The sequence below is a fragment of the Zalophus californianus genome, chromosome 9 (genome assembly GCF_009762305.2).
Source record: "Zalophus californianus isolate mZalCal1 chromosome 9, mZalCal1.pri.v2, whole genome shotgun sequence".
Lineage (NCBI taxonomy): Eukaryota > Metazoa > Chordata > Mammalia > Carnivora > Otariidae > Zalophus > Zalophus californianus.
The window spans coordinates 32,832,067-32,859,184 of record NC_045603.1 but is presented as its reverse complement, the minus strand read 5'-3'; the positions used below and the strand labels follow the sequence as shown (position 1 = coordinate 32,859,184).

Below are 27,118 nucleotides of genomic sequence, written 5' to 3'. Positions count from 1 at the left end.
CCCCTTTCTTTTTTTTCTTCTCCCATTTGCTTTCTTCCTTCGTCTTTTCCACGTTTCATCTGTCTTGTTTCATTTAAATTTGAAAGCGCAAAAGAAATAATATAACCTAAAATTCCAATTGTGCAAAAAAAATTTGTGCAATTTCCTCGGGAAACAGACTTTATTATTTCATTTCTACCAGATTTTGAGCAGAGTAGAATGAAATTGCAAAGAAGACAATTCTGTTGCCATGCTAATAGATATCAGCAGTTTATGGTTTTAGTTTCTGTGCCATGGGACAGTCACTCCTCAGGCATGTCCCCTTAAGTTCTCTGGGAATTTCAGACTTATTTAGAATTTTGTAGTTAAGAGTGCTACAATGATGTTTTTCTCTGGCTCCATAGAGCAATTTGATTTCCAGACATTAATTACTGCCTAAAAGAAGAAAAGATTAAAAGAACAATAACAACAACAAAAAAGCCACCTAATAACTGGACACGTTATTAAGATATAGATCATTAAATTATCATTCAAAATATTAAAAAGCTTTAACTATATGAAGGATCCCATAAAAAAAATCCAAGTTTCTACTTGGACATTTTAATTAACTGAATAATAACATTCATAATAAATTTTTTGGATAAAATCAGACACTATTCACATATTGTTGGCCATTTAATTAGTTGTGTTCTAACATCTTATCAGGTTTGTTATATCCTTTTTGTATATAGGTATCCCTTATTTTATGCTTAATGATCATTGAGACAATATAAGTTGCCCACAGTCACACAGAGTAGAAGTATCTACAGTCTAGCTCCCTTGTTCTGTCCACTCCATGTTGCACTTTAACTTTTTTTTTAATTAGATAAATTCCCTTGAAGAGGATGGCATATGGAATCGGTTTATTTTAATTAAGAGTCAAGTGGCTACACTGGACAATGGGATCAGCCCCCAGTACAAACAGCAGTGCCTGGGGAATACAGCAGTTAGCGGGAGGCCAGCCTCATGTGAGATGACAGAACTTTAATGGATTTAAAAAAAGAAAGCAGCTCTCAGCTGCTTTACAGTTTTCTCTAACTCTGGGGAAATGGTGAGACAACCTGAAACCTGTTATAGAGAAGTGATTATGTTGGAAATTTTACAGAAGCGTGATTTTTCTGTTCAGGACCATGGTGGGGAGAGGATAAGAATGTCAAAAAAAAAAGTGATGTTCAAGAAAGGGATCGTTTTCAAGGCACCTGGGTGGCTCAGTTGGTTGAACGGCTGACTTATTCCCGATCTTGGGACCCTGGGGTAGAGCCCCTCATAGAGCTCCACGCTGAGCAGGAAGTCTGCTTCTCTCTCTCCTTCTGCCCCTCCCCCTGCTCGTGCTCGCTCTTGCTCTCTCTCTCTCGAATAAATGAATAAAATCTTACAAAAAAAGAGGAATCATTTTCTCCTGGCAAAACTAAAGATGATTAATTATACTGCCTAAGGTTGAATTTATTTGTGCTTGCATCCTTATTTAAAGACAAACTATTAGAAGTAGTTCCAAAAAGCAAATAAAATAACAAAGCAATAATTCTGTATGCCTTTGGTTATTTCCTTTAGTCTTCTGCAGTCTTCCAATTCAAGGAAACAAGTACATTTTTTTAAAGACATGTTGTACAAAGTTGCCTGCTTTTTTTACTTGACCAATGAAACTGGAAGAGTGAAAATCAAAACTGCAGCTCCTCAAACAAGCTGCAGGCAATTTTGAATTCAAGCATTAAGAAAAAAAAGAAGGAAAAAAAAAAAAACAGACTTTCTTCCTCACACTTGTGCTTCTGTTTTTGCTGACAATGCCACAAAGATACTGCACACATCAGAGAAGTTCTCTAAAGCAGAGTGTTAGATCACACCTCCAATTTTTAGCTATTCTTCTGAAGGCCTGTACTCTGACACCATCAGTCTAATTCTTTTTTACAGCTCTGAGATCAGCATTGTCATTTAAATTAAAATAACACACTTAAATATGACATAATAGTATTTATTCTCGAAAAACCTCAGAACTAAGAAGGAACCTTTGTTAAATCCTTTTTGAAAGCAAGCTGGTAATCCATTCAGCCTTAAATATTACTGATGTGTCATGTCATACTTACAAAAGCATTCTATTTTTCCACTTTTTCCTTAACATCTTCTGGTATTATATTCCTTACTCTTTTTCTAAAGCAAAACTGCAGAAGTGTAGGATTTAAGTTTACTGAGAATCAGTACTTCGTTAACCTTCATTTTCCACAGACTCATCTTCTCTGACATGATTCACAAACAAAATTATTATTTTATGAAAAACAACAAGAATCATAACAAGGAACCCCTTTGTTTCTCCACAAGTGTTTCGGGAATTAGAAACATGAAGCAGTATGCTCTAAGAATACCTCTGAGCAAAAAGTTTCAAGTATTTTCTCTGAGCTGTCAGGAATTTAGCACCCGACCAGTCTTTCTGAATCAGATGTCCCTAAGCAAAGAAACAGCAGTTTTTCACCCAAACTGACATTTGGTGAGCATTTATCCATCTAATAAACATTAGCCAGATCATGTGAGTTAAAAAAAAAAACTCTTAAAAATATGTTATCTCCATGCAAACTCACTTTTACAGAGTTAAAGCCCAACAAAACTTTAGCCAGACCCCCATTGTCAACAGAATCAACAGAAGCCTATAATGAATGATTAGGTACCTAGTGGTAAAGGGATATATGATGCATGCATTTAGGAAACATTTTGATCATGGACTGTATTGAAATTGCTCTATGCTCCTGCTTGATGTCGATTTCTTATATTTTATCAAATATACTTCCACAGTACAAAAGGAATCAAGTCACTGAAGTATAGTCTATAAAATGCACATGGTGGAAACTGTGTTGCAAAATATAAAGTAAAATTTTAAGAGGAAAAGGAGTGTATGAACTGAGCGTAAAATCAGGAGTAAGAGCTAAGAGCAGAGTCACTATGAAGCCACAGGAGAAGGGGATACTGGAATGCACCTGTCATGTAGCAGATGCATGCTAGACTTGGCAGAATCAACACAATAATCAAGGGAAAATCTAGGCCAATGTGTAAACCTTGAGTTTTAATTTTGATCTAGTAGGACAAATGGTCGGAGATACAAAGACCTAGATTGAAAAATCTACAAATCACTAGAATTCACATGCACATTTTCTGAATAAGCAGCAAATCAGATCACAGCTTAACCCAGAGAAAGAAGATTTCAATGTCTAAAGTGGTAGATGTTTTCCATAAAGATTTAGATAATAAATATTTTAAGCTTTGCAGGCCATTTAGTGTTTGTTGTTACTACTCAAATCTATGCAGTGAGCATGCAATCATAGACAATACATAAATAAATGAATGGGGCTATGTTCCAGTAAAACTTTATTTATAGACCCTAAAATCTGAGTTTTCACATTATACAAAATATTCTTCTTTTTATTACTTTCCAACCATTTAAAACCATATAAAAAAATACTTCTTAGTTATCAGGACACACACAAATAGGTGCTAGCTAGTTTTGACGTGAGTGTTGTAGTTAGCATATGATCTAGAGAAATAAAACCCTTGTAGTAAGCGAGCATTGCTGGGAATTTGCAAAATCTGAGTTGTTTTAGCAGGACTTTTCTAGTCTGATATTTGTTTTCAAGAATCAATAGCATCAGCAACTTGCAGTATTCTAATTCAGTTTTTCTGACATGAAAGTCTGTGGCTTAATTTAGTGACAAATAAAATGTTGAACTTAAATAGATTTGGCAGATTGTGCCTAGGACTATTTCTATTTGTATTTTGCTCCAACCATTATAAAGTTATCTTAGACACTTGACAGATATTTTAAAATAATTAGCCATATTTTTCTATGAAAGACATATAGATCAAATATATGTCTAAATATATGGCAAAATGTATACTTTATCATAGGATAGTTAGCAGAATTTCAGGCTTTGGTGCTAAAATGAAAATAGCATATCTAATTTTAAAAAGAGGACATTTACATTTTCAAGGTTGTATATACAGTGGTTAAGGGGATGGTCTATAGAAACAGACTGCCTGGACATAAATCAGAGTTGGGTTACTTCTTACAGTATGATTTTGGTCAGGTTACCTAAACTTTGTTCCTCAGTTTATTCATCTACAAAATGGAGATATTCCATAGAGTTCTTTTGAGATAACCTATGTAAAATACTTAGACTAGGGACGACACAAAGTAAGCTTTATAAAGTTGTTTGATTTGTTATCATTATCAGAAAGCACCCCCGCATGTATCATTTCCTCATTGTCAGAAACTCCCTTTAAGGAGCCTGGATTGCTCAGTTGGTTAAGCGGCCGCCTTTGGCTCAGGTCAGGATCTGAGAGTCCTGGGATGGAGTCCTACATCCATCTTGGTCCCTGCTCAGTGGGGAGCCTGCTTCTCCCTCTCCCTCCACCCCTCCCCTTACTCGTGTGCACTCTCTCTCTCTCAAATAAATAAATAAAATCTTTAAAAAAAATAAAGTCCCTCTAAGTAAACAAAATAGTACACACATACATGCATATGCACAATTTTGGCTAGCAAAATAATTAGGTGATCCAGACAAATGTGGACTTTATGTGAACTTTAACACATGTTTTGGTCAAATTTCAATATGACAGTAATTTCCTACTCATATTCTTCATTTCAATCTGAAAGACAGCTTATTTCATAATATAAAAGAATATTTAATCTTTAGAGGGTATAAGAAGAGATAAAAGTATATCTTACACTAAATACACACTTAAATAGTTATTTCAATATATGGATTTGAGCAAAAAGAACATTATCAATTTGTTACCTTAATTATACTGAAAATTTTGCCTGAAAGGATTAGGGTAATTTTATTCCACTGACAGGTTACTCTTCCTATTAGTTATATGCCTCTCTAGTCTAATTGAACATTACATGTGCATTTCTAATTCTAGCACAATATTTGTATTCACTTCACATGGAAATTCAATGAGAGGTTAAGAATAAAAGCAACTGCTCCCTAGTTCTATACTTATGAATTAGTCTTATGGTAAGGTATTTTGAAAATCTGATTGTAGTTTCAAATTAAAATATTTATATATGATAATTGACATCATTGCCACTAAAGTATAAAACATTGTCACCTTGTCTTTCTGACCTTTGTAAAAATAAAATCTAAAATGAATGCTTATAAGATTAACATCATACAAGACCCAATTTTTGAGGTACAAACAATAAAACAACCACAAAAACAAAATGCAGTAAAAAATCCAGACAGACTATCTATAAAATGCAAAAATATAAATATAAGATACACATTCTTTTCTTTAGCTTCTTTATGTTCTTTTTAGGATGGAACAGATATAAATATTTACACAAGGCACATTTAGCCCCACTTTGTCTTCATTATAACCTATTAGGTATTTGTTACTTTTCCTGTTCTTAAGTGAGAAAACTTAAGAGAATTTAAAAGAAAGCCTATGCCATGTCTTCAAGATTGTGTTGCAAATATAGGCCACAGTGAGAATCTGAATGCAGGGTTTTGAATAGGAGTCCAGGTCACTTCTCACTACACAAAAGATGACCTGCACCCAATTACTGCGGCATAATCTGATGATGCTATTTTTGTCTGGCACCACTGGGGAAAACACCTACTGAATTTTCAAAAAGTGGAAATTACCTTTTAGGTCCTAAAGAAACATTTATTTTAAACATTTTTTTGATAGAAATCTTCTCAAAGACTATAACACTTCCCTGTCTTCTTAAAAATAGTTCACTAAAGGGCATTTACTTTTATCTTGATGAGTCACTACCTCCATCTTGAACATCCATTACCAGATCCTTGTGGTAAAGCTGTGCCTGTCAAGCTGTCAGCTGTCATGATCTGCCATCATTCCACCTGTATCTAACAGCCTTCTGCTCTGATTCCTCTCAGTGACTCTGGGTCAGGGAATCAGATGACCAAGGCTTTTAAAGTTTATATTATAAAGATTCTCAGTTTTCTCAACTGTAAAATGATGTTGCTATACCAGACCAGTGGTTCTCAACCCAGGCTGCATATTTTAATCACTTGGCTACTTTTTTACAAATATCAGTGCTCAGGTTCCACTCTGGGAGATTCTAGTTTAATTGTTCTAAAATGGAGCTTCATTATTGGTAGTTTTAAAAAAGATTTTATTTGTTTATTTGAGAGAGAGAGAGAGAATGCACATGCGCATGAGTTAGAGGGGCACAGAGAGGGAAGAAGGACAAACCGACTCCATGCTGAGTGTGGAGCTCTATGTGAGATCATCATGACCCTGAGATCATTACCTGAATTGGCTGCTTAACCTACTGAGCCCCCCAAGCACCCCCATCATTGGTATTTTTTAAATGACTCTAAAGTGTTTTGTTTTTCAGCCAGAATTGTGAAATATACTATTCAATGATCTCTAAAGTATCTTTAAATCTGAAACACGTTGTTGTCACAGTAGAAGAATCAGTAAATCTCTAAATGAAGGGTATGCACTGCACTCTAATTCAGTTTCCAGCTTAGCAGTGTTTCTTCATCATCTTATGTACATGCCTCTTCACTTCATCATCTGAAGCTGGTGCACAGTTCTGCATAGTTAGGCAAAGGGTTCCTACCTGCTGTCAAAACTACTCAATATATCTCCTCTATTATTTTCCCCAATTACCCCCTGCAATTCTCCAGCTAAATACTTAGAATAGGTTGCAAAAACCTAAATAATAAATGTAGCAATCTAACATTTTCAAAGTGTCCCCATATATGTTTATATCTTCAATATTGCAACAGATTACTGTGACTATTATCTTTCCTTGCTTCCTTCTTTCTGCCACATTTTTCTATTGCTGTATTTGATATTTATAGAGATTTACAAAACTCCATTCCAGTGGAGTTCACAGGTGAAGATGAAAAACTAACAAGTGAACAGACATTTGTAATTGATGTGATAGAGATATTGTAGATTCCTATAACAGTGCAGATTGGGTTGGAGCTAAACCAACCTGGAGGAGGAGGCTATATAAGAATTTCTAGAGGAAGCAAAGGTCAAGTATAATCTTGAAGAACTCACCTAGATGAAGAAGGAAAGGGTCAGAGGAAAGATATTCCTGATCAGGAGGAAAGTATGCAAAGTTAAAAAGATGTAACCATATAGAGTATTTGGAGGGGATTTACGGTATGCAGTTCAATATGAGGGCTGGATAGGGAAAAATGGAGTAAAGGATAGAGACATGAGTCTTGAAATAATCAGTTAAAGATGAACTTAAATGTCCTGCCAAAGATGTTACATTTTTACCATAGAGACAATAGGAAGGCATTGAAGAATCGTAGTGTGCAAAGTAAACACATAAGTAATTCACATTTCATATTCATGTTTGAAGCATTAGAACATGATTATTCTATAGCAATATTGCCATTTACAAATTTTAAAGAAATAATGATGATACATCCTGATTGGAGATTGATAATCAGATGAGAAATCATTGTAGTAACCAAGAATAATCAATGATTTTTTTATCTTTTCAGAGAATCTGCGTGGATGGGTTGGCCCTTTACAATCACTGAGGCATGAAGTATAGAAGTAGAAGCTAAGAGGATGAAAAAGGTAACTTCCATCCCAGCTTGTCAATGTTGACCATGAGACAGTCAAGTGAATACATTCCATATGTACATATAAAGGGCTTGAAGCCAAGAGAGAACAAGATAGAGCATATACATATGGAGAAACAAGTCTATAGGATATTTGAAACTATAGTTCCATAAAGTGAATATAGAGATTAAGATTAAAGAACAGACTCTCAGAAGCATAAATATTTAAAATTCAGGTGAAGGAATAGGGCCCTGTATGGAGATAAAGTAGAAATAACTAGAAAGGTAAGAGAAAAACCAAGAGAGACTGATGTTAGGTAATTGATCTCCAATAGGATAATGTTTCTACAGTGATGTGACAGAGGTTACCGGTCAGGCTGCAGAAAGTTGAGGAATAAAGAGCATGTGAGGTAGTATTTTTCTTAAAAAATAAAAACACACACACACAAAACCCTACATATACTTAGTTATAGGTTTTTCAACCAATATTTAATTACACAATTTCTTATTTGAGAAACTATGTCATCACTCATAATGGGCTTCTTGAATTAAAAAATAAAAACAGCTTCTGTTTCCAACTATTTCTCATATTTATTAACCCCACCTATCTCTAGCTACAGAAATTCCAGTCACACCTCCTGTTCTGTCACGAATCTCCTATTAGATACTGAATTGCAAATTCCTAAGTTGGGAGTTAGTACTAACTGCATCTTTCATTTTCTTTGTAAAACCTCAAACGACAGCTATAGAGCTTTGTACACAATGGCTACTCGAAAATATACTCATTAGATTTACTCTTCTGTTTAGTTAAGGAATAAAGAATAAGGTCAAATCCTCCTAATTCCATGCCATCTAGAATAAGTTTTATAAAATAATTGATAATATAAGCCTTTGGAAGCATTGTGCAATTTCATGGAGATAATGAATATATTTTGTTTATAGAGAAGATATTAAGGACTGTAGAAAGTTAAATATATTTTTGTCAGGGTAAAAGGGATAAAAATAATAATTCCTGAAGTATTCTTTAATCTGCTGTAAATATATTACGGTACAAGGAATTAATGGTGTTCACATAAATTTAATTTTCATGGTGTTAAGTAGCTGATGTACAAGTTGGTCACTAGTAAAACAATGCTAAATGGGATAGGTAAAATACTAACAGTTATTAATTTATCCATGTTAATTTATAATGCTTTAGAAAATAAATGGTTAGAACTGTTAAGCAGAAGACTATTTGTCCTCTTTTCCCTAATATTTAGATATTTAAGTTCCCCAGTGTTTATCTCTTGGAGCTTTTTCTTCTGTCTTTACACTCCCTTCTCCCAAAACAGCATCCCGTCCCAGGATTTACACCCTGAATGTACACTGATGACTCTTAAATTTATATCACCAGTCCTGAACTCCTGAGTTCTAGATTTGCTTATACTTCAGCCAACTTGATTCTCCCATTTAGATATCTCTGATGACAATCTCAAATATCCCTTGATTTCCCCTCCACACAAAAGGGAGAACAAAGCAAAACAAACAAACAACCCATTCCTCCATTTAGTTTACCCATTTCTGTAAATGGCACTACCAACCTCGCAAATGCTTGGCCAAAAGAATAAGACTCATGCTTTATTCCTCAGCTTGCCTTACCTCACACTCCCACCCCCCAACACGTGATGGCTCAGTGGGCCTGCTGGCTCATCACTTCTATCACCACTGCCTAGCTCTGGTGGCATCATCCATCATCTACCTAATTCAACAACCTCCAAGCCACCTCATTTCCTCTTTTGCTTCCCTTAAAACTTCTCTAAACACAGTAGCCACCACGATCTTTATAACAAAAACATGCCATGTTGTCTTCTTATTCAAAATTCCCCAATTACTTCTTGTAGTATTTAGCATAAAATCTGAACACTCTGATCTACAAAGACCAACTTTATGGCCTTTTCATGGTTCACATAATATTCCAAATTATTCTCTCTCTAGGACCTTTGGGATTGATGTTCCTTTTGCATAGAATATCCTCACCTCATTCAGGGCTTTGATTATATGTCACTAATTCAGACAGATCTTCCTTCTTGCGTTCTCTTGTACCCTGACTCTGAAGTTATTTTTTTCTTTTTTTTTCTTTCTCTTTTTTTTTTTGTCTATCTCCCCTCCTAAACATAGGCCCCTCCCAAAAAGTCAGATAACTTGACCAAATGCTTAGTATGCTGAAGATTATTTGACACACTGTAGGTGATGTATAATTACTGCTGGATGAATGAATACATGCAGGCACACTGCATTTGCTGATTGCTAATCTATTTTTAATAACATCTAGGTGATTGGGTTATAGTATTTAAATTAACAGTTGGAAATTTAATAATGTGTTGCTTTTTACCAAGCCCTTTCACAGGTTATCTCATATGATGATCACAGTTTAAAGAGATTTAAATATCTTCACTTTACAAATGAGAAGAATGGGGCTAAGAGAGGTTAAAGAACTTTTCCTAGGACCCACATCTATTCAATTATTGGGACCAGGGAGGATACCAGCTCTGATGTACTTCCTGACTTTATACTCCCTTCTCACAGGCTGAGCTTCAGGACTAATGTGCAATTGTTTGGTGTTTAGTGCAATATGAAAGATACATGGAGTGTAATTCTTAGCCATATGGTTAAATAGTTTCCTAGACAAGACTGCATTTTTTTTAAAAAGGGAGCTCTTCAAATAGCTTATCCACTAAGTAAACAATGACTTAGAGACAAAATGATAATTAGCTTACCTAATTTTCCTGGTGTAGAAGTTACATTCATAGCTAGGATGCACTGGAGGTAAATTAATAACCATGCACTTGAGCTAGAATGAGACTGATTATTACTGAATGTGATAGGAAAACCATTATGTGTAATTTATGAATTTTAAGATCCTATAATATGTTTCTTTTCATTTCTTCTTTCTATTGCTGTGAATTTAGAGCTGTTTGAAGCCAAGATTTCGGGACCAAACAGGAAAAGAAAGAAACCTTATTTGTTACACATCTGTAAGCACTGTTTTTCTGGTGTGTGATACATTATGCTCATGGGAATATTTGTGCATTCCATTTCCAAGGTGGTGTTAATTTATCTCAAAACCTCTTTAGCACATGTGGTTAAAAAATAAATTATGAGAAAGGACCTATTTCTTAACAAATAGAAAGTAGACACTACCTAGAAAATCTTGTGATATATGTGGTTCTATATACAGATACTGTATTATCCATGCAATATTCTAGCATCATATCTTTTAGAACTTAGATTTCATTGTGAATTTGGCAGTAATAGCCTTTATAACAACCATATCGGGACGATCTAGATTGCCATTGATGTGATAAAAATATATGCTATATACAACAAAGGTGCAAATTATAGAGCTTGATTCAAAAGAGGAACGTCGCTTATGACAAATTATAGGTTATGACATTTACAATCTTGGTGTAATGTGAGATTTTCCTTTTGCATGGCATGTTTACATTAAAAGCTTACATAAACTGTGCCCTGCTAATTCTATTTTCTTTTAATTATAAATGATGGTTTAAGATAATATCCAGATTCACTCACTGATTCATCAAACACTTGTATGTCTATTGAATACTGTAACAATTGCTGGGAGTAAAAAGTTAAATTGTAAATAATCAATGCTTTAATGAAATCTATAGCCTAGTAGGAAAAAGAAAACAACAATTATCACGTGGCTTTCCATCCACCTAATGACTGCTGAGAATACTGGTATATTCTGATCTATTTAACAATTACACATTTTATTATAAATTAACACATTAGAATTCTCTTATATAAAATTTTTATGAGGTTAGCGTGTGCTCACACATGAAAGATTGATTACCACTTAGTTTGGAGGCAAAAATCAAGTTTCTGAGTTTTTACAGCTGAGTTCTAGAACTTGGAAAGTAGAAATTTGCTGAAGAAAAATGACAAAATCCAGGCAATTTTACTTAGTAATGCTGTTATTCCAACTCATCTTCTGTTGTTGTTGTTGTTGTTTTTAAAGATACACTTATTTATTGGGTGCCTGGGTGGCTCAGTTGGTTAAGCGACTGCCTTCGGCTCAGGTCATGATCCTGGAGTCACTGGATCGAGTCCTGCATCGGGCTCCCTGCTCAGCAGGGAGTCTGCTTCTCCCTCTGACCCTCCCCCCCCATGTGCTTTCTCTCTCTCTCATTCTCTCTCTCTCAAATATATAAATAAAATCTTTAAAAAAAAAGATATTTATTTTAGAGAGAGAGCATGCGAGCAGGGTGGGGTTGGTGGGGGAGAAGGTTAAATGGAGAGGGAGAGAAGCAGACTTCCCGCTGAATAGACAGAGCCCGGCTGGGAGCTTGATCTCAGGACCCTGAGATAATGACCTGAGATGAAATCAAGAGTCTGACCTTCAACCAACGCTTAACTGACTGAGCCACCGAGATGCCCCCACCTTACCTTCTTTAAAATACAATCAACATGTTTATAACATAAGAAGACACAAATGGCAGTTGGAGCACCCAGAAATGTTCCTCCTCAATGGACTGAAAACAAAGATTTCAGATTTTTAATTTAAGTCTGAATGTAGGTATATGCTTGTGTATGTAAAGCAGCATCACAAGCTGCAAGTATACTTCTAATGACTTACAAAAATCTTTTATCATATGTGCAAGTAATATAGGCATGTTCAATTATTAATTTTAAATTTCAGTGGGAGTAAAAACTGGCAATTGATAGGAACTACCATTTATTAAATGGTATGAAATCTGATTTTTATTCTAAATGCACTATTTCATTTAATATTTTACTGATATAATAAATTCAATGAGAGAAAGATTTGTTTCTTTCTTTTGTTTATTTTTTTGTAGTTTCCAAGCTAGTAGACTACCTTGAATATCAATATTTGAATGATAAATTTCCAAGGTTAAAGGTAATTAACTTACAACAATGAAATTTTCTAATGTCAAATTCTTGCCTAGACATTCATCAATCTTATGTAGAAGGAGGAAGCCTTAAATCACATTTATGAAAATCATCATAACAAGGCAAAATGTTTTGCCCAATGCTTTCTATGACTCAAAATCTTACATTTTAGGAAGATTTTGGAAAGTTTTCAGGGCAGTTCAAGAAACTATTTGTTTTAACTGTAACAAACTTCAGATAATTAAATGGGTGTCTTTGTTCATGCTTCTATGACAAATTGTCAAAGACTGGATGGTTTATAAACAACAAAAGTTTATTTTTCACAGCCCTGGAGACTCAGAAGTCCAAGATCAAAGCTCTGGCAGATTTGGTCTGGTGAGAACCTGCTTCCTGGTTCATAGATGGTCATTTTCTCCCTGTGTTTTCAGATGACAGAAGAGTCAAGAGGGCTCTCTGGAGTCTCTTTTATATGGTCACTAATCCCACTCATGAGGGTTTCATACTCATGAACTGATCACCATCCAAAGTTCTCACTTCCTAATACCATCCCATTTGGGGATCAGTATTTTAACATATGGATTTGGGGGGAACACAGTCAGTCCATAACAATAACTATAAATAATAGTTAATAATAAATAAATAATAAAATAAAACTATCTTTTCCTTATCTGAACCATTAAATAAGATCTATATTTAATGGGCGCCTAGGTGGCTCCATTGGTTAAGCGACTGCCTTTGGCTCAGGTCATGAGCCTGGAGTCCCAGGATGGAGTCCAGCATCAGGCTCACTGCTCAGCGGGGAGTCTGCTTCTCCCTCTGACCCTCCCCGCTCTCATGTGCTCTCTCTCTCTCTCTCTCATTCTCACTCTCTCAAATAAATAAGTAAATAAAATCTTTAAAAAAAAAATCTATATTTAAGAACAATCTTGAACCTTCTCACTGGTAGGTGGTATATTTGGCTCTAGTTGTATTTTTCATAATTAAACATTTGTAATTTAAGCTCTCTTCATCAACAACTACTATGACAACTAGATGTGGGAGGCCAAACTTGAGGGGAAAAAAAGTTGCTGATTACATCACAATGTGAAGTGCTATGCTTCCATTTCAACAAGTTCAAAATCTGAGCTCAAAATGAAACAAATTAATGTAAAATGCTCTTACATACATCATAGAGAACAAGTCTATAGTCCATGTACTACAAGGGGAAAGATTTAGCAAATATACTTTATAACAGAGAAATTTCCGTTGAAAAGTTGGACTTGGATTCACTTTTCTCTCTAGTTATAATTTTAGGAGATAGGAGGAAAAATGAGCTTATCTGAACATTACCACCTCCTCCCACATTTAAACACTGGCTTTTTTTTTTTAAAGATTTTATTTTATTTATTTGACATAGAGAGAGACAGAGTGAGCACAAGCAGGGGGAGTGGCAGGCAGAGGCAGAGGGAGAAGCAGGCTCCCCACAGAGAAGGGGGAGCCCGATGTGGGACTGGATCCCGGGACTCCGGGATCATGACCTGAACCAAAGGCAGCTGCTTAACCAACTGAGCCACCTAGGCACCCTAAACACTGGCTTTTAACCAATGTCCTTTATTATAGAGGGCTGGCACTTAGAGAGATTGCTCCAATTTTCCCCATTTTGCTGGGTTGGAAGAACAGAGTGATGTTTAAGAAAGTCGGCTCCAGGATCTTGACAGTCTGAGTTTGAGACTTGACTCTGGACTTGTTGGCTGTTCTGACTTGGGGTGAATTGGATAATATCCCTATGTCTCAGTGTCCCTATGAAATGGACATAAGAATACCTCATAGAGTTTAATGAATTAAAGATACAAAAAACAAACAAACACTTAAGAGTGTTATTCTAGCACAGAGAGAAGATTCAATAAAAAAATAATTGTTTATTTGCTTATCTCTTTCTTCCTTCCTCTTTCCTTCTCCCTGTCTCTCTCCTCCGCTCCCTCTCCTCCTCTCTCTGTCTCTCTTTCTCCCTATCAAGTTTTCCAAATCATAAAATGTGTCTCAGGAAATTTTCAGAGAATATGAACTTTACACAGTCAGTCAGCATCCCCATATCTTCAATGCTGTACTTGCTAGGTTTAAATCTCATTGTCTATCCTTTTAAGTACAACTTCCCACCTCCAGTAAACAGACTGCCATGCCTACTCTTCTTTCAAAAACTCAACATAAATCCAAGCTGAATTATGTGCTTCAGTGAAGATGAATGGTGCTGGAGAAATATTCACCATGACGCTAATTTGTCTCACATTGGATCTATGATCACAGATGTGGAGTGAGCCGCCAGCACTGACATGATTTTCCTATAACATTTCCCTAGTTACCCCACTCTCCCATTCACTTGAGTCCTTTTTCACATATTTTATTTTCTTCAAAGTTATAATCCTTCTCCCTTTTCCTCATGCTTAGAAAACTTTGCTTCTTTGGTGATTAGGGGGAACACAAGCAGCAATAAACTTTTGTGTCCTTGATACCTCACAACACAGTAGCACCAACAACTTCTGCATCCTTCCTCATCTACATACTCCCTTTCTTCCCTTGCAGCTGGTGATCTACTCATCGTCTTATCTAATGCCAACCTCCACTTGTGCCCCTCATTTCACATCCTAATTTAGTCATGGAATTTCCTTCTACAAATGTTCCCTTTTCTTTCTGACATCACCACATCTTCCCTCCGAGCAGAATGATTTCTAAAAAATGTCCCAAGTGAATTAAAAGAAAACTCTATAAACAGTTCCAACACTCCCTAATTGTCTGATCCATTACAGAAAATGGCTCAAACATATTGTCTGCATGTGCTGTGTGCACTTCCTTTCCCTCTTTGCTTGAAAAATACTTTAATCATGATATCTTTCCCATTCCTTATCTGGAAATATTTTTGCAAGGTCTTCTATGATGAAAACATTACCAAATCCAATAACATTTCTCAATCTATGTACTTTATAACTTAAAACAGATCATTACATGATATGTCCACATTAATTCCACACATCTACTTGTCCCCTCACATCTCTGGAAACTGCTTTTTTCATTTTCTTTGCTTCTTCATGATTCCGACCCCAACCTCTAAATACTGGAATTCCTAGGAGTCAATCTTTTAATCACTTGACTTTTCCATCTATAACAGCTCCTAGTCTCATCTAGTTTAGTGGCTTTATATTACCATTTACAGTAATGATTCTGAAATGTATATATGATATCTGAAATGTATTTCAACCCATTGTTCTCATAAATTCTAGATCTGTATATTCAGCTACATACACTGTATTTCAAATTTAATGTTTGACAATAAACTTTGATCTTCATCAACTCCTACACCTGATCTTTATTCAGTATTTTCACTGGTATAATAAATGGCAAAATTTCTTCCTCAGTTACACAGGCCCTAAACTTTAAAGGCCTCCTTGATACTTTATCTTCTATTACACTTCATATTCAATCTGTTTAGAGGTATTACTAGTTCTTACTGGTGAAAGGGTACAGAATATGTCACACCAAAATGTGCCATTTTGGCATATTGATTATTTTGAATTAAATTTACTTAAGAAATAGTCCAAGAAGGACACTTTGACCCTCCTTTGTCTCTCTGAAAGCAGGAAATAAATCTCTCATGTGGAAGATACCCTCCTTGTAAGAGCAGGGTAGAAGATGTCCTTATCACCAGAAATAGGAAAGTTAGGGCTGAGAAGGCTATATAAATAAAACTTGTTACTTCTTTACCAATTTAGTACCCTAAGTCCCATTTTGTCTTGTCACTTCTTCACAAATTTTGTTTCCTTGTCTAAAAGGTATGAACACTGCCTGCTTTGGTCATTTCTTTGAGTCTCATATTTTTTATGGGGCTCCCATACATACAAAATTTTATTCTCTTGTTAATCTGTTTTATTTAAATTTAATTATTAGACTAGCCAAAGAACCTAGAAGGGAAGAAGGAAAAATTTTTCTGCCCCTACACTGGCAATAAAGGACTAGCATGTTTTGGAACAATCCTCTTGATGAGAGCAACTAGAATAGTTGATAAAACAATATATGCTTTAAGGCAAAGTGGAGTAGGGCGCCTAGGTGGCTCAGTCAGTTAAGCGTCTGCCTTTGGCTCAGGTCATGGTCCCAGGGTCCTGGGATCAAGCCCCACATCCCACACTGGGCTTCCTGCTCAGCCGGGAGCCTCCTTCTCCCCCTCCCTGCTGCTCATGTTCTTTCTCTCTCCCTCAAAAAAATAATAAATTTAAAAATCTAATAAAAAAAAAGGCATAGTGGAGCTACAGTGGCAGTAAGAATTAGCAGGGTCAAGATCAGGGAATGGAGAAAAACAAAGGGAAGTAAGCCCAGAATTCAAACTGATTTTCTCTCTGAGCTACAGTTTCCAAAAGCAGTGGGTAAGATGTTGAGACACATGAGCAGAACTTCTTGACATCACTGTACTGAAAGCATAAAAATCGTCAATGAGGTAGAGCCAAGAAAAAGACACCCTAGTAAGCTTTATGTTGGAACCCCAAATGACTACATCCTAGGGATATGAATGAACTGAAATAGCCAACATGAAGTAGAACTGAAGCCCAGTTACCAATCAATTCAATTTGTAATTGGATTAAGGTCATCCTTCTAGGGGCACCTGGGTGGCTCAGTTGCTTAAGCATCTGCCCTCGGCCCAGGTCGTGGTCCCAGGGTCCTGGGATCGAGCCCCACATCGGGCTCCCTGCTCGGTGGGAAGCCTGCTTCTCCCTCTCCCTCTGCTGCTCCGCCTGCTTGCGCTCTCTCTCTGTCAAATAAAATCTTAAAAAAAAAAAAAAAGGTGATCCTTCTATATTATAGCTGTCTTCTATAAGCAAAACAAATCAAAATATAACATTATCTAGAGTCTCAAATTATCTCCACAACTTTTCATATACTATCTCCGACATTCAGCACAAAATTACCTAGCATAAGATACACAACACATCAAAAATTTAAAAAAATAAAAAATAAAAATGAAACATAAAATGCATATAATAGAAACAATTTATAACAAGTTGAGATAATAGTTATTATAAATGTAGGCTTTAAAATATTTATCTTAAAAGACAAAACAATTTCAATAGAGAATTCTATTTCTGCATATGTATAATTAAATGACAAATAACTGAAAATGTAATAATTTAAGATATCAGTGGATTGGCTTACCATGATATTGGTCATAACTGAGGTGATAATTATTATGTTGAAAGAATAGAAAGAAACATTCCAACAGAAGCATGAAGTGACATTTTTTAAAAAAATAGAAAATAAACAAAAAAAATTATAAATGATATGTGGGCCACAGTAGAAAGGCCCAAATACTCATAACTAAAGTCCTAGTAAAAAGGGAAGAAAGAAAATGGAGCAGAAGCAATATTTAAGGAAAGGACGTTTGAAAGTTTTAAATATGAAAAACACATAAAGTCAATAATGCAAATAGTATAACTACAAAGAAAATCACACTTGTTATATAAAGTAAATTCAATATATATACTATATATTTAATTATATATAATATATATAAAATATCAAAAACATAACAACTATTCAGAAATGTCTAAAGAAAAACGTATAAGGCTGCTACAAAAAATGAAATCATTAAGGAGAAATATTATAGACATAAATAAATGGAAAGATGTATTATGTTACAAACTGGAAGACAATATTGCAAAGACTTTATGTCTTACCAATTTCTTTCAAATTTAGTTTAATGTATTCCTTTCTCCTCCAGGAATCTTATTTCTGACATGAAGCCCTTTGAAGCCCTCTCCATTTTGTTTTAAAAACTCTTCAGTTTGTTTCTTTCTTTTTTAATTTTTTTGGGGGGGGGCGCCACAAATGGTAATCTCTGAGGTATTTAGCTGATAATGGCATCCATTCATTATTCTTTGGCTTCTATTCTGAAACTTGGAGTTTAAAAAAAAATGCTCTGTATAGAGAAGTTGAATCACTATGTTATATACCTGAAACTAATGTAACATTGTGTGTCAATTATACTCAAATTAAAAAAAAAAAACATAAAAAAAGAGAAATGCCCCCCTTTTTTGGGAGTGCAAAACCAAAAGAGAGAACATTTTTAACATGTTGCTTCCAGATTCTTCTGCCATATTTAGTGTTTCTGAATTTCCAAACAAACTGACCAAAGATCTACCTGTTGTACTATTTCACCCTTTCACCTCTTCCTTTGTGAATATCAAATCAGATATGTTCAATCTCCTTTTTCCTCATCTTAGGTACCACCCTCTACTTTAATTATTCTTAGCAAGCTAGTCTTTTATTCTGCTTCTATTGTACTTTTTATAAATGACATTTCCTATATGTTTGAAATAGGTTTTGAACATGACAAAACATGAAAGGCCATCATTAAAACTATAGATTCCTACACATAACTTTTCTTTAGGATTTTCAAACAATTATGCTCATCTTGATATGAGGCCATCAGCGCTGCAAAAATATTTAGAATGAGTTATTAGAAAATGGGAACTGCATCTTTTGTAACACCTGCACAAATAGCATATTACCAGTATTTGAATGGTTTGATGATTTTTTCCTTTGATTGATAAGTCAAATGAGATACGTCTTTCAAAATTGTACACCACTAATGAAAGCATGCAAAGTCAGGGTTACTTTCAGAAGTGATTGCAATGTTCCCGTTCCAGTAGGATTTGAATTTTTAAGAGTACTTACCTATCAAAAAGAAGTTGTCAAGCACAATATGAGTTAACCAGAATTCTGTAAGATAATTAGAATGAACACGTAAAATCCAGAAGAATCCTCTCAAGTGTATTGCTTCATAAGTAAGCTTTAAGAAAGGGCTTTTGAGAAATGTATTCCTGGTGGCAAGTCTATCCCCTTTTAGAAGTGAGTACAAAAGATTCAGTGAAAGTACTTTGCAAATGCCAGTGCCATTTATATGAAAATCCCATTTGCAAGAAGGGAATGCAACAGGATATTTTATTTTATTCTATGTTATTATTTTATTTTTTAAAGATTTTATTTATTTATTAGAGAGAGAGAGAGAGGGAAAACACAAGTGTGGGGAGGGGTGGAGGGTCAAGCAGATGCCCCACTGAGCTGGCAGCCTGATGTGGGGCTCAATCCCAGGACCCCAAGATCATGAACTGAGCTGAAGTCAGACACTTCTCTGAGCCACCCATGTGCCCCTAGGATATTTTAGTTAATCCATTAAACCTAAATTCATTTTCTATAGCCCAAAGCTGTGGTCTCCATACAACTTTCCAATTTTTATTTATCTTCCCCAATGGGTCTGCTGAAATCAAAATAACACCGGCCATGTGATGTTCTGATTAATTAACACCATTCTCATGGGTTTGGTTTATATGAATCTACTATACAGAGAGAAATCTGATTTTGAACCAAGTGGATTTTGAGACTATAGAGAGAAGACTACATTCCAAACTATGGTATATTAACCAAGTAAATCTTAGGAGACAACCCTGTGACTACCCTTTCTCTCTACTATGACTCATTTAATCTCAGATTTTACAGGATTTGGTTGATAAATTCTTACTATACTGAATTAAAATAGTACAGAGATTAATATAGTAATTCCTATGTACAAGAGAGTATCTCCTTTGGTTGGCAATTCATCCAGTCCTCTGGGAAATTCCATGTGCTCTACATAGGTGATTGGTTATATAAAGATCATGACCTGATGTGCAATATGGGTCAGAATTTCCCACATGTATTAACTAGAAATTATCTGCAACTTTCTCTCTATTTGAAGCCTCATGAACTTTTCATGCAGTTTGCCTTTATAATCTTGGCATTTTACTATTCATATATATTGAGTGTTTCTACAATTTTAACTATATAATGATATTAAAATGTAACAGCCAGGAAATCATAGATAGTTGGAAAAAATGGAACCTAAAGTTTATTTAGTCCAAACTTCTCATTTTATAGCTGCAGTACGATTGGGAGATGACCCTTGGGAAAATAAATCAGATAGATCCTGATTCCCATGGCATGAGACAAAATCACACCTAGAAAAATCAGAATGAGGATTTATCCTCCACAGAGCTACACAAAAGAGAAGTCATTAACCAAAGTGTCTCTCACTCACCCACACCTTTCAGTACTTATGACCATTACTGATTTTCTCCTTTATAAAAACAAAAAACATACAAAATAAAACCAAAAAATAAACAAAAACCTAAAAAATTCACATGATAATTTTCATTTAAATATAAACTTTTTACTAAAAGCCAAAAGAATGATTCTGTACTTAAATAATTATGATGACAATGGCAACTACAAAATCTGCAACACATGCGGTAAAAGATTCAATCCTTTAAATGGAATGAGCTTTTATAAAGAAAAAAAGGAAAAACAATCTCCTTAAAAATGTAAATCAGGTATAGATTAATAAAAAATTCATAAATAAATGGCCAATAAACATGTGAAAATTATTTAACCTTACTCATCCTGAAATACATGCAAATTTTCCAAAATGGGTTTTATCATTGTGGTTGTTGTTTTACCTAACAGATTGGCAAAAACAAAAATATTTGTTACCATTAAGCATTGGCAAAGATGTGTGGCCATGGTAGCTCTCTTATACTTTTGGAGGGCAGGTAATAAAATGCAACCTCTTTGCAGGATGATATGGTAATACCTATACATAATTACAATTATACATTCATATTGAATTTTATTGGGATTTTTAAAAATGTTATTTGGAATACTAAAAAAAAAACTTTCAAAAGTTGCTGGAATAAGAAACACATGCCATAAGTATGTACAGTCGGGATATGTGCTGGGGTAGTCTGTTGATTTATGTATGAGTGCCACCTAAGTTCATTTCAATCACATTTAGTTTATTCACTTGGTTTCATTCTGAAGGAATGAATTCATTCTGATCATTTTGTCTGTGGTTGAGAAAATTGAACTCTAACAGATTGCAGTCCCAGAAGAAATTGCCTAGTGTTAGAGCTGCAAGTAATTGCTAAACTCCCACATGCCTCAGGGGAGAAAGTATGTCCTTGATTAGAAAAACATGCAAGGAAAAAGAGGCAGTAAGCTTGTAGTTAATGGGCAAGATAGTATTCTCTGTTAAGAGCAACAAGGCACATTCTTCTCCATTTTTACTAACTAGAGAATTAATTTATATCCCAAAAGAAATGTTAAAATTCTAATCATTCTTCATTAAGTAGGGATTCTGCATCTTCTCATTACCATACAGAAGGGCAGTTTAATTCAAATGAGGTAGATAAATAAATCCAAGGGCCTTATTTAAATTTATTTAATATATCATTATTAATATATAATATCGAATTATATACTTCTGACAACACTTCCACAAATTAAATAGGATAGTTTACTGTTCAATTATGATGGATCCTACAGTCAGAAAATCAATATGCTGTTACAATATAAGCTCTTAGATTGTTTCTAGTGTACCAGAGAGTATTACTTCCATGGCTTTCAAGAGAGAAAAAAAATGTGTGTTTTTCTATCTATTCACTTTATTTCTGACTATATTTTCACCATGAGTTGATAATTTATATATCAACTTGGGTCATCAGTGTGTGTGTGTGTGTGTGTGTGTAGATTTAAAGTCTCTTAACATATTGACCAACACAGAGTTCATTTTAGAATATATATAAAATATATATAATATGTATATAGTTTGTTATTTATGATCAAAACATTTTTAATGTCTACTAATAACTGCAAAAAAACACTGAAGAGAGCAAATGAAAGATGATAAACAGAAAATGCAAAATTAAAGTGCATCTGCATAAATTTGCCCATATTTGTACCAGATAAGTAGTAGGTGACCCACGTTTAAAGTCAATTCAATACTTAGAAAACTGCACCACATAAGTGTATGTGTGTATACATACATATATACACACACACGTATATGATTTTATATATGTACATACATATAAATATGGTATATATATAAAGTATATCAAAAATTCCTTCAAGGATAAAGCAAATTGTTCCCAGAAGAATCAAAATTCTAATGATGAATAACCAAACCACTCTTACAATTCCCTCAAAACAAAAACTAATTAAAACAACAAAAACAACACCTATAATAGCATCAACAAACAAACCTAAACATACAGAAGTTAAATTATTGACAAATGTTATTATTTGCCTATTGGGCCACTAAAATATAAAGTAAATACATAGGTTGTGACTTTAGGAAACATAAAATGAAGCTTTTCACAGACATGCCACTGTGCCTTAACCTAATACCTCTCAAAGGCAATAATGGACATTATTTAAATGAAATGGCATTCTAATTGTATTGTTTCTAGGTAAGGTCAAGAAAATGTGACAAAAGTATAATATAATAATATGTTAGTATGAAGAGTTACATCTCTATCCACAGAGATAGAAATGAAAGATGGGATGATTTAATTAAACTAGAAACTATATGACCACAACTTTAGTTCCACCTGATTCAATAAATAAAATAAAGCCAAGACTTTGTTATTATAAATACTGATCCTGCAACTTATTTTGGTTAAAAAAAAACCAAACTAATACTACTTAGTGTGTTGTATATAATATCCAGTGTAATCCTTACCAAAAAACATCTTACTAAGAAAATAGCATTATTTTCCTTTTATTCACAAGTGAGAAAATCAAGTTTAATGATATTAAGAAACTTCCTCAATAATGTACAATTAGCAAATGACACAACTAAATTTATTAAAATATAATAAAAAGTCTTTCAAGGAATTTCATAGAATTTAAATAAAATAAGAAACTGTAAATAGAGGGTTCAGGAAGATGGCAGAGTAGGAGCATCCTGAGCTTATCTCATTCCAAGGACACACCAAGATAATAGCTATATGTACATAACTAATTCTGAAAATGATAACAAAGACTTTCCACAGTTAATAATAGAGGGGAGACCACATCAAAAAGGGTAAGAGGGGCAGCGACATGGTTGAAAACCAAACCCCAGGTGAGACTAAGTACAAATGGGAAGCACTCCATAAGCATGGAGAAGCAAGATCAGACCCCACATAAGGCAGCCCAGGGATGGGAGACTTGAACTGGCAGGATGAGTCCCCATAACATTTGGCTTTAAAAACCAATAGGGCTTAACTTCACAAGTTTTTAAAATCAGCAGGGCTCAACTCTGGGTACTTTAAAAAATCAGCAGGCTTAGCTCTGGGAGAGCCAGAGGGCAATAGGAAACAGTCCCTGCCCTTAAAAAGCCAGCATTACAAATAACCCAGATGAGACACAGCATAGAAGCAGAAGTTTGAAAAGTGCCTGGGGCATATGTGAAAGAGATTTATTTATTAATCTCAGAAAGTGCTCTGGAGGGGCAGGGATCTTTAGGAGACTTCTCTAAGAGCAAAAGGGCTGGCAGGTGCCATTTCTCTTCCCCTCCCCAGCCTAGACAAGGACAATTGCAGAAACCAGAAGGAAAACTCTCCACCTAACTTGCTAGCACTTAGTGCCCTGCCCCCATGTTCTCTGTGGACCTGCTCCATCCAACCTTCCCTATTCAGCAGACTTAGCTCCAAAAATGCTCCTGCCCAGGCACACCCTGTAAGCAGTCCAGGTGTCACTCCAAAGTGACTCTTGGCATGGGGAGAGGGGAAGATAACCACACATCCCAAAGTGCCTGAGCCTTTTTGCTGCAGTACAGTGCAACTGCAGCCTGACTGAGGGACTCAGGGCAGATGTCTGATCTTGCTGCCAGCCCTACCCATTGAAGAATGCCTCTCAAGGGGCTGCACAGTGCCTTGCAGTTTGGTGGGCACAGAACTGCAACACATAGACTGTGTAAGACAGCTAGTCTGATTGCTGATGCCACCCAACTACAAGCCTATGGTTACTGCGGACAGTCGTCCCAACAACAAACCAAACCCTGCCTGGTGCACCCACAATAGGCAAAATGGGACATTGCAGCTGACTGGGCTGAAGGCAAACATACCTCAGCCACAACAGTAACGGGTACATGCAGCCCACACAGAAAACACCCTTGGAACACCTAGTTTTGGTGACCAGGGGGCATTGTGCTACAGGGCCCCTTCTTCATAAGGCCACTTACTTTCAAGTTCAGGAGACATAGCCAACCTTCCTAATTCACAGAAAAAAACAGAGAGAGTAGGCAAAATGAGGAAGCAGCGGAATATGTCCCAAATAAAAGAACGAGACAAAATCACAGCAAAAGAACTAAATGAAATGAAAATAAACAATATGCCTGATAAAGAATTCAAAGTAATGGCTATGAAGATGCTTCATGGACTTGACAAAAGAGTGGAGGATCTCAGTAAGACCTTCAACAAAGAAATATATAAATATAAAGTCAGAGATAAAGAACTCAGTAACTAAAATAAAAAATACACTAGAGGGAGTCAATAGTAGATTAGAGAATGCAGAAAATGGATCAGTGATCTGAAAGATAGGGCAATGGAAAGCAACCAAGCTGAACAGCAAAAAGAAAAAAGAATAATAAAAACTGAGAACAGATTAAGGGAACTCAGTAGCATTATCAAGCATAACAACACTCACATTATAGGGATCACAGAAGAATAGAGAGAAGGATGAAAAAAACTGATTGAAATAATAGTTAAAAGTTCCCCATTTTGGGGAAGGAAATGGACATCCAGATCAAGGAAGGACAGAGAGCCCCTAACAAAATTAACCTAATGAAGTTCATGCCAAGACACATAATAACTAAAACGGCAAAAAGTGATAAAGAGAGAATTTATTTTTTTAAAGATTTTATTTATTTATTTGAGAGAGAGAGAGTGAGAGAGAGAGAGCCCAAGAGGGGGTAGGGTCAGAGGGAGAAGCAGACTCCCCACTGAGCAGGGACCCCCCCCCATGCGGGACTTGATCCCGGGACTCCGGGATCATGACCTGAGCCGAAGGCAGTCGCTTAACCAACGGAGCCACCCAGGCGCCCGATAAAGAGAGAATTTTAAAAGGAGCAGGATAAAAGAAAACAGAGACATGGGAACTCCCATAAGGCTATCAGCTGAGTTTTAGCAGAAACTTTGCAGGCCAGCAGAGAGTGGCATGATATATTCAAAGTACTAGGAGAAAAAAACAAAACAAAACTAACGAACAAAAAATCCTGCAACCAAGAATATTCTACCTAGCAAAATGATCATTCAGAATAGAAGGAGAGATGAAGTGTCCTAGACAAACAGAAGTTAAAGGAGTTCATCATCACTAAACCAGCCTTGCAGAAAATGTTAAAGGGGATTCTTTGAGTGGAAAGAAAAGGCCATAACTAGAAGTAAAAATTATGAAAGGAAAAAAAATCATAGGTAACATACAATAAAGGTGGTAGATTAATCACCTATAAAGCCAGTATGGAGGTTAAAACACAAAAGCAACAAAATCAATTATGTCAATAAAAGTCAGAGAAGGGATTCACCGAAAAAGGACATAAAATATGACATCATATACTTAAAATGTGGGGGGCGGGGTAAAATTTTAGTGCTTTTAGAATGTGTTTAAACTTAAGCAACCATTAACTTAATATATATTGCTATACTCATAAGAGGTTATATATGAACCTAATGGTAACCACAAATCAAAAACCTGTAATAAATACACATACACAAAAAAGAGAAAGGAACCAAAGCATGACAATAAAGAAAGCCATCAAACCATCAAAGGTGAGAACAAGAGAAAAAAGGAACAGAGAAGAACAACAAGAAAACAATAAAAAAACAATGAACAAAATGACAAAAAGTGCATACCTATCAATAATTACTTTAAATGAAAATGGACTAAATCTTCCAATCAAAAGATACAGGGTGACTGAATGGATAAAAAAGCAAAACCCATTTATATGCTGTCAGAAGAGACTCACTTCAGACCTAAAGACATATGCAGATTGAAAAATGAAGGGATGGAAAAACAGTTTACCCTGCAAATGGAAGCAAACAGAAAGTTGGGGTAGCAATACTTATATCAGACAAATAGACTCTAAAGCAAAGACTTTATCAAGAGACAAAGAAGGAAGTGCATAACAATAAAGGGTACAATCTAACAAGAGGATATAACAATTATAAATATCTATGTACCAAACATGGGAGCACATAGATATATAAAGCAATATTAACAGAGTTAAGGAGAGAAATTGACAGTAATACAATAATAGCAAGAAACTTTAACACCTCAATTACCTCAATGGATAGATCATCAAGACAGAGAATCAACAAGGAAACAGTGGCTTAGAACAACACATTAGACCAGATGGACCTCAGATATATATAGAATATTCTATCCAAAAACAGAAGAATACACATTCTTTTCAAGTACACATAGAACATTCTCCAGGATAGATCATATTAGGCTACAAAATAAGTTTCAATAAGTTAAAGCTTTAAATCATATCATACATCTTTTCTGAACAAAATGGTATGAAACTAGAAATCAATTATAAGAGGGGCACCTGGATGGCTCAGTCGTTAAGTGTCTGCCTTTGGCTCAGGTCATGATCCCAGGGTCCTGGGATTGAGCCCTGCATTGGGCTCCCTGCTCAGCAGGGAGACTATTTTTTCCTCTGCCCCTCCCCCCTGCTTGTGATCTCTCTCTGTCTCTCATGAATAAATAAATAAAATCTTTAAAAATTCAATAATAAGAAAAAATCTGGAAAGAACTCAAATACATGT

At 35.3% G+C, this 27,118-nt stretch overlaps 1 protein-coding gene across 3 annotated transcripts in view; it reads right to left on the bottom strand.

Moving 5' to 3' along the window:
- The window catches only part of MGAT4C (MGAT4 family member C), a 1,006,121-nt gene that overhangs the window by 603,624 nt on the left and 375,379 nt on the right, over positions 1 to 27,118 (bottom strand). Inside the window, exon 9 of one of the 3 annotated variants that reach the window (XM_035721958.1) lies at positions 19,170 to 19,214. The exons of the other annotated variants lie outside the window; for them this stretch is intronic. The gene's annotated coding sequence lies outside the window, so the exon portion shown is untranslated. The remainder of the gene's footprint in view (positions 1 to 19,169; positions 19,215 to 27,118) is intronic. 3 annotated transcript variants of the gene reach the window in all.